The sequence below is a fragment of the Rhinatrema bivittatum genome, chromosome 5, assembly GCF_901001135.1.
Source record: "Rhinatrema bivittatum chromosome 5, aRhiBiv1.1, whole genome shotgun sequence".
Taxonomy (NCBI): domain Eukaryota; kingdom Metazoa; phylum Chordata; class Amphibia; order Gymnophiona; family Rhinatrematidae; genus Rhinatrema; species Rhinatrema bivittatum.
In genome coordinates, this window is record NC_042619.1 from 342,095,694 (window position 1) to 342,104,570 (window position 8,877).

Below are 8,877 nucleotides of genomic sequence, written 5' to 3' on the forward strand. Positions count from 1 at the left end.
CCAGGTTTCTGTGATTGCACAGATGTCTGGGTTGGTATCTAGGAGGTAGTCGTTGAGGATGTGTGTCTTTTTAGTTAGGGATTGCGCATTGATAAGGGTTACTGAGAGTAGTGTGAGGCCTAATAGTTGATTCAATGGTGAGGTCATGATTGGAATAAATCTTTTTTGTATGACGTTGGAGAAGTTAGTTATGGAGTTTCTCCTTTGGTTGTGAATGATTGGGATATTGTAAGTGAGCATGAGGATAGGTGTTCTTGAAGAGGTGTAGTCTGAAAGACGATTGGTAGGGTCTGTGTGCAAGCTGGTGAGGGTCTGCAGGAATGCTAGAGATGTCTGAGAGGGCGAAGGAGTTGTCTGTCTGAATGAAGAGAGGTCTGGATGGTTGCTATAAGGTGTCTGTATGGGTGTTGGGTTCGACTGGAAGTGTACTCTGTCCTCGGCAAGAGTAATGTGGGTTGTCTGTAAGGATGCTGGAAGTGTTTCTGTACTGGAGGAATTTTAGAAGTCTCTGGTTAAACGATGAACTGTTTTTGGGGCTCCGAGGCTTGATTATGAAATGGTTGAGGTAGGTTGCTGTTGGCGAGTGGTAGAGGCTGTTGATTGTTAGTGGTTTGGAACCGAGAGTACTAGGGGGTACCCACAGTCAGCTCCAGATGCGATAGGGTCACTGGGGTTCTGTAGGCCTATGGGCCGTGTAAGCGCTTCACATACCGTGGTCGTGGAGCAGATGAATCCTGAGGTGGGTGGCTTCTTTGTAGAGATTGCCCTGGGCCTGGGCCTGGGGCACTCCAAGGGGCGCGCTAAGGGGCAGGCCCCTTAGGTCGCGCTCCTTCGGGCGCGCGGCGCCTGGGTGCTGCGTTTAATTTAAAGCCAAAGGGGCTGTCCCCCAATTGGCTGTGCGGCTGCAGCGGCGATTGGCTTCCGGCGACGAGGGGCAGAGGAGAAGGCGCGGTTTCCAGCCGAGGGAGCCTCGTGTTCGGTGCTGGGCTGCCGTGGGTGAAGGTAAGATTAAAGGCCTTACCCCGGTAGGTCTCGGCACCGAATGCGCAGGCCTCTCAGCGATCCCTCACGGCGGTCCTTCGCTTCCCTAGAAAAGGTTCCAACCTCTTTTTTGCTTTTTAGCAGGTTTTTCTGGTTGGCATTATATAATTATACATGTAGTAAATGATGTTTTAACCTCAGAAACAGTCATTTTAATGTCCTTTTCCATGTTATTTTAAATGAATATATTTTTTGTGAGGTGGATTTGGGGGGGGGGGGGGGGAGGAAGTCAGGGATGGGAGGGGTTGTGCAAGGCTGTAAGATTTGCCTAGAGTACTTAATACCCTTGCACCAGCCCTGGTCAGAGGAAGGGGACCGGAGAGGTGCAGGAGTAGGAGAGAATGAACGACTGTGAGGTGGTGCAGGGAATATAGTGAGCGAATTGAGAGGGGAGACTGAAGAGGTCACAGATATTGATGGTGATTGAGGGGATTAGGGGTGCAGATTGTAAATACAAAGAGAAATTAAAGTATAAATAAAAAACATACTTTTAAATGTCTGTATGCAAATACCAGAAGTCTGAACAGGAAGAATGGCGAGTTAGAATGAATCAAAAATCAATTGCACCAATGTCTTCGAGGGATTTCTACTATACAAACTAATCCAAAACCGAATCACTTCAGAATAATTTTTAGATGTATTATATTATTCAATCTACTGCCCCACTCCTGGGTTATCAACTCTGCAATGAAAAATTTTTTTAATGACTCCGGAGTCCGGTCACCCCGCGAGTCGACATTTCAAAACAGAAAACATTTTTATGTGGAAAGAGGAAAGGTTTCATATATTAGAGTAATGAACCCCACATGGGTGAACTCGCTAGATGTATAATCATCAACCCTCCTCCTCCATCCAATATTTTAATGTGTCTATGCCATGCACCAAATATAACTCCACTGTGTATGTATACACTTTTCCTTTTTTTTTGTTTTTTTGTGCACAACAAAATTTTTTTTAAAAAAGCATGCTTATCAAATGAAAGTCCCGACTTATCTGGAGTACAGAATATCCCGACACAGCCGTGTTTCAGGTCCGACAAAGGACCTTTCCTTCAGGGGATGTATCCTTTTCAAATTAAGCGTCTGTGTGCAAAAATTACTTTCTGTAATCCATCAAAGAGTCATGTAATTTCTCCAGGGTACAAAACAGTACTCCTCTACCATTCAACGCTACAACATAACAGTTACTGCTTTTAACCTCCGTGCATGGATGGCCGTGTGACCAATCCCAACCTCCGCTACTGTGACGTGACCACGCTAGGTTCTCAAACCAACGATACCCAATCAAGCGCCTCATTTAAACCCTGAGGCGCTTGCGTCCAGAGTAAATATCCAAAATGCCTCTCGTTTATCGCACCAGCCCTGTCCCCACCTCTTATCAGTCCATTTCAATTCACTGAAAGTATGACCATGCTGCACACAATGTGTGACTATTGGTGCTGTTAACGTTACTGTATTAAGTTTGGACTTGTGTTCGTTCAACCTGATGCAGATCTTACGAATAGTCCTACCTATATACACATGGGGATAAGGGCAAATAATAGCGTAAATCACATGATCAGAATTACAAGTGGTGTCGTGTTTGTGAAATACTTGATAGCCTGGCTGTAAGATTTGCCTTGATAGCCTGTATATGGTTCAATCCAGACCCTTCCATCTATACTGTTTATACAATGGGGATGATGACCTTCTATTGACTATTGGACAGGCGGGTGCGATTGGGCATGGACCAATTTATCTTTAAAATTGACCCCACGAGTGGTACAATAAGCAGTGTTTCCTTAAAGATATCATGGAGCGCTAACACATGCCAGTGTCGGCGTATCGATGAAGCAATCACATTAGTGGCCACCGATTGTTTCAACATGCAGACTAGCTGTGGATCTTGTTTGGCAGGTTTGTATTGCAACAAAGCCTGCCTATCAGAATACTTTGCCCTTTTGTAAGCCCAGATTTCGCGTACCCTCGTTCCAAAAATCTATCCCGAAGTATAGAAGCCTGTATCTCAAAATCATTCATAGTCGAGCAAATGTGTCTTGCATGAAAAAATTGACTTATAGGTAACCCGCACTTGAAAGAATGAGGGTGGTGGCTGTGGAATCTTAACAAATTGTTTTTGTCAGTCGGTTTACGATATACTGTCGTTCTAAACATGCCATTGTCTAAATTCACCAAAACATCTAAAAAAGCTACCTGTGAATGTGATTGCTGCATTGTAAATTGGAGATGGGAATTCTGCTGATTAATCCAATCATAGAACAACTTCAAACGTTCATGTGCACTTTTCCATACTAAAAAAATGTCGTCTATGTAACGGACCCACAGTACAATATCTTGCCACCATTCAGATTTATACACTACATCTTCCTCAAAATGCATTACATAGATGTTGGCCGTCGTGGGAGCCAATGGCGATCTCATCAGAATCCCGTGGATTTGTAAATAAATCTCAGAATTGAACATAAAATAATTATGATGTAATACTGTATCCAATAACTGTAAAATGACCCCCGTCGGTATCCTTTGATGTCCCGTTCTCTGAGACAAACAATGTTCAATCATTTGAAACGCCTGAGTTTAGGGAATGTTAGTGTATAATGCAGCGATGTCTAGCGTAACCAACAAATAATTATGAGTTGTATCTAATGTAATGGACTGAAGGTTTTGCAAAAAATGAATCATATCTTTAACATACGACTGTGCCTGTACCACGTATGGCTGCAAAATTTTATCAATTAATACAGCAGGAGCCTCAAGAACTGAATCATTCAACGACACAATTGGTCAAATTGGAGGTTTGTTCAAATCTTTATAAATTTTAGGCAACATTAGTTAGAATGAATGGCATTATATAAGGATATAGACATTTTAAGCATTTCAGAGATACAGTGGTAGGAGGATAACCAATGGGACACTGGTTATACCAGGGTATATATTACATTGCTGGAATAGGGCAGATAAATTGGCGGAGAGTTGGTGCTATATGTAAAAGATGGCATGGAGTCAAGCATGATACAAATCCTGCAGGAAACAAAATGCACTGTGGAATCTTTATGGACAGAAATTCCATGCATGATGGGTAAGAGCACAGCAAAGGCCTCCTGGCCAAAATGAAGAAGCAGACTATGAAATGCTAGCTGAAATTTATAAAAGCAAATAAATGTGGGAGATTTCAATTACCCTGGTACTGATTGGGTCAGTGCCTCATCGGGACATACTAGAGAGGTTAAGTTTCTAGGTGCCATAAATGACTGCTTCATGGAGCAGTTAGTCCTAGAACTGACAAGAGGGGCAGCCACTTTAGATTTAGTTCTCAGGGGAGCACACATGTGGGAGGGTTTACTGTGGTAGGACCACTAAACAGAATTGATCATAATGTAATCAGATTTGACATAATCCCTTGAGGTAGGACATTAAGTAAAACTACTACAGTAACAAATAACTTTTAAAAAGGAGACTATGATAGAATGAGAAAATTAATTAGAAAACACGTAAAGGTGTCATTGTAAGGGTTAAAAGCCAGCATAAGGTGTGGACAGTCTTTAAAAATACCATTTTGAAAACCCAGATAAAATGTATTCTTTGTATTAAGAAAGGTCAAAAGAAGACCAAACGACTGCCAGCTTGAATGGTGAGTTAAAGAAGCAATGAAAGCTAAAAACGCATCTTTTAAACAATGAAAAGCAAAACCAAATGAAGAATACAGGCAAGAGCATAAGCACTAGAGATGTGCATTCGTTTATCACGAATTAGGCAATTTCAATGGAGTTGCCTAATTCATCTTGGCTCGAGAGATGCGAACCATGAAACAGATTTTCCACAAACTTCGGGGAAAATTCGTGTTTCGGGTTTGTGCAGGGGGGAGGGGCACATTTATTAAAAAAAAAAAAAACCATCCCAACCCTTCACATTTACTGTATTACAAACCCCCTACCATCCCGATCCCTCCCCAAGACTTACTATAAGCCCTGGTGGTCCAGCGGGGTCCCGCGAGTGATCTCTCCCTCTAGGCCATCGGGCTGTAGGGCCTGCTACGAATCAAAATGGTGCCGATGGCCCTTTGCCCTTAAGATGTCACAGAAGCTACCCGTGCCATTAGTTGGCCCCTGTCACATGGTAGGAGCAATGGCCGGCCGGCGCCATCTTGTGCTCCTACCATTTTGGCAAGTCTTGGGGGGAATCCCCAAGACTTGCCAAAAGTCCTTGGTGGTCCAGCAGGGGTCCTGGAGTGATCTCCTGCACTCGGGCCGTCGGCTGCCAGTATTCAAAATGGTGCCAATAGCCTCTGCCCTTACTATGTCCCAGGGGCTACCGGTGCCATTGGTCAGCCCATGTCACATGGTAGGAGCACAAGATGGTGCCAGCCGTCCATTGCTCCTACCATGTGACAGGTAGGAGCAATGGTAGCCCCTGTGACATTGTAAGGGCAAAGGGCCATCGTAAGGGCAAAGGGCCATCGGCGCCATTTTGATTCGTAGCAGGCCCGACAGCCCGACGGCCTGGAGGGAGAGATCGCTCGAGGGACCCCGCTGGACCACCAGGGCTTATAGTAAGTCTTGGGGAGGGATCAGAATGGTAGGGGGGTTGTAATACAGTAAATGTGAAGGGTTGGGGTGGGGTTTTTTCTGATTCAGATTTTTTTTTAATTTAATTCATTTTTCTGGTTTCTGGTTCGGGTTCCAGGTTTGTTTTTGCTGAAAAACGATCCGTGGGAAACGAGTTTTCCCACGAAGCGCCCGAACTGAAACCCAACCCAAGCCAGAAAAACGAAGCTCATCTCTAATAAGCACTGGCAAGTTGGATGTAAAACAGTAGTAAGACAGGCCAAGAGAGACTTTGAGAAAAAGCTTGCAGTGAGGGAAAAACTAATAATAAAAACATCTTCAAGTACATTTGAAGCAAAAAGCCTGTGAGAAAGTTAGTTGGGTTGCTAAATGACCAAGGAACAAAAGGGATGCTGAGCAAGGACAAGGAAATAGCAGAAAAGCTGAATTCATTCTTTGCCTTGGTCTTTACGAAGGAGGTTGTTGGGAACATAACCCACATCTGAAACATTCTTTAATGCTGGAGATTCTGAGCAACTAAACCCAATATATTTTATTTTATTTATTTAGAAACTTTTATATACCGGTATTAGTGGGGACATCATACCGGTTTACATTTGAACAAAAAGGCTTGAAAATACATGTTAACAGGGGAAGTGAACTGGGAGGGGGATAACAAGGAGCAGCGAGGAAAGAAAGATTAACATAACAGGAACAAGCATAAGTTAACAGAATAATTAGTTCCTTAATATAAGGAGGTTGTGACAATGGAGGATTTAATAGATCAGATTGAAAAACTAAAGAGTAGCAAATCACTGGGACTGGATGATATCCACCTCTAAAAGAACTAAAACATGAAATCGCTCACCTGTTACTAATAATCTGTAACTATCATATAAAAGAGCCACAATGTCGTGGTTTCACAGACTCACCATGCTTTGAGTCTGCCGACTAAGACACCTTCTCACCAGCAGAGACCTCTAGTGAGCTCTGTTCAGAGTTATCCAAAAGCTATTTCCTCACTGGCCTTCAGACTCAGCCTATGGTGCAGCCTCTCTCCCAGGGACCTCAGCGAACTTAATTTCCAACCTTGCCAAGCTCCTCCTCACTGCTTGCACCACACCCAAGCTCCAGCCCTATGTAACCCAGCCTGGCCCATAACCTTTGCCTTTTCATGGAGTCACTCTTAGCTCTCTGACATGGCTGCTGTTTCCTTGCTTTATGCCTTGTGGCCTCTGGGCCTTCTTGTTCCTTGTGCCTTGGTCTGAGGCCTACCCTCGGCCTGCCTTGCCTTGTGACCTCCGGGACTGCTCTGTACTTATATCCTACCTTTTGGCCTATCCATGCCTCTCTCTACCTAGGAGCCTTTGGGCCTCCAGCCTTGTTGCTGTTGTAATTTAACATATTCATAAATGATCTGGAGAAATGGAATGACGAGTGAGGTGATCAGATTTACAGATGACACAAATTATTCAAAGTTGTTAAATCAGCAGTGGATTGCGAGGAACTGCAGAACAGCCTTGTGAGACTAAGAGAATAACTGAATGGAAGATGAAATTTAATGTGCAAAAATGCAAAGTGATTGCACATAGGGAAAAATAATCCCAAGTACAGGTACACAATGCTGGGTTCTGTGTTGGGAGTCTCTTCTCAGGGAAAGGACCTTAGAGTCCTTGTGGAAATGTTGAAATCTTTGGTTTAGTGTGCGGTAGCGGTCAAAAAGCAAATAGAATGTTAGGAATGAAGAATAAAATGCAAAATATCATATGGTACAACCCTGCCTTGAATACCATGTGCAGTTCTGGTCACCCCGACTCAAAAAAGACATAGCAGAATTAGAAAAGGTGCAGAGGAGGATGACAAAAATGCTAAAGGGGATAGATCATTTCCCCTTTGATGAGAGGCTAATAGGCTAGGGCTCTTCAGCTAGGAAACGAGATGGCTGAGAGGAGACGATAGAAGTTTATAAAATCATGAGTGGAGTGGAATGGGCAAATAAAGGATGATTATTTGCCTTTTCAAATAATACTAAAACAAGGGGAACCTCCATGAAACTAACAACCAGCAGATTCAAAACAGATCGTAGAAAGTACTTTTTCACTCAGTGCACTATCAAGCTGTGGAATCTGTGGCCAGAGGATGTGATCAAGGTGCTTAGCATAACAGAATGTAAAAGAAGAAGCTGCTGGAAGAAAAGTCCATAACACGTTACTAAAGAAAGCTATTGTTATCTCTGGGATTGAGTAATAGGAATTAGATCTATTTTATGATAACTGACAGGAACTTGTGACCTGGGTTGGCCACTGTTGATGATAGGATACTGGGCTCGATGGACTTTGGTCTGACCCAGTATGGCAATTCTTATATAATTACTGTATCATAGAATTTGGGAATCTTTACTGCAGAAATTTCAAACTTGATGTAGAATCTACCCTTAAGCTGCTACAGGAATCTAGGGTTTATGGTTGGAACCATCCATACTCAGCCATGAAACAGGACAATTCCTCACACAAAAAATATCTCACAGAGTTTCAGCATTTATTCAGTTATGAACTTTATTTATGATGGTGTCTCCTATTAGTGCAGGATATCTTCCAGAATAGTGGCTTGCTGCCTTATATCTCCTTCAATATCATATTCGCCCTACCTGCCATGCAGATGAACTTGAACTCCTGAGTTTAGGGGCCGGTGTAAGAGTATTTGGCACCCTAGGTGAATCTGTGGTCATGCACTTCCCTCCCTCAACATAACTCCAGCACAGCACTTGAGGTACATTTATACACTGTTCAAATCAACTCCTCTTTTAGCTTTCATCTCTCCAAATGACAGAAAATCTGCAGCGATGTCAACTTTGCTGTTCGTACCTCTGACTGTGTATGTAAAACTGCCCCCTACCCCTAAATCCCACCCCAAGTTCAAAGTGCCCCTTCTTACAGGGTATAAATAGCAAAATTACATATTGGTCTCTACAGTTTCTCTCTCTCTCTTCTCACTTGCATAACCAATGTGACATTTGCATATTAGCACGTGTTGTGCTATTTAATGCACACATTAGGCAGGGCCTTAACACTAGCGTTAAGGTCCTAACACAAAATGATAAATGACCCTGTAAGTCCTTTATACAAAGAGATGCACTACACTGAACCATACCATCTCATACTAAGGTCCCAGTGGCACACTTAACTTCTAATAAGGTCTAGGGGTCTTGCACCTACATGAACTATTATTCTTCAGTGATTATAATATGACCATTGAATACAGTAAGTCCTATGATAAAATAAAACACAATGTAG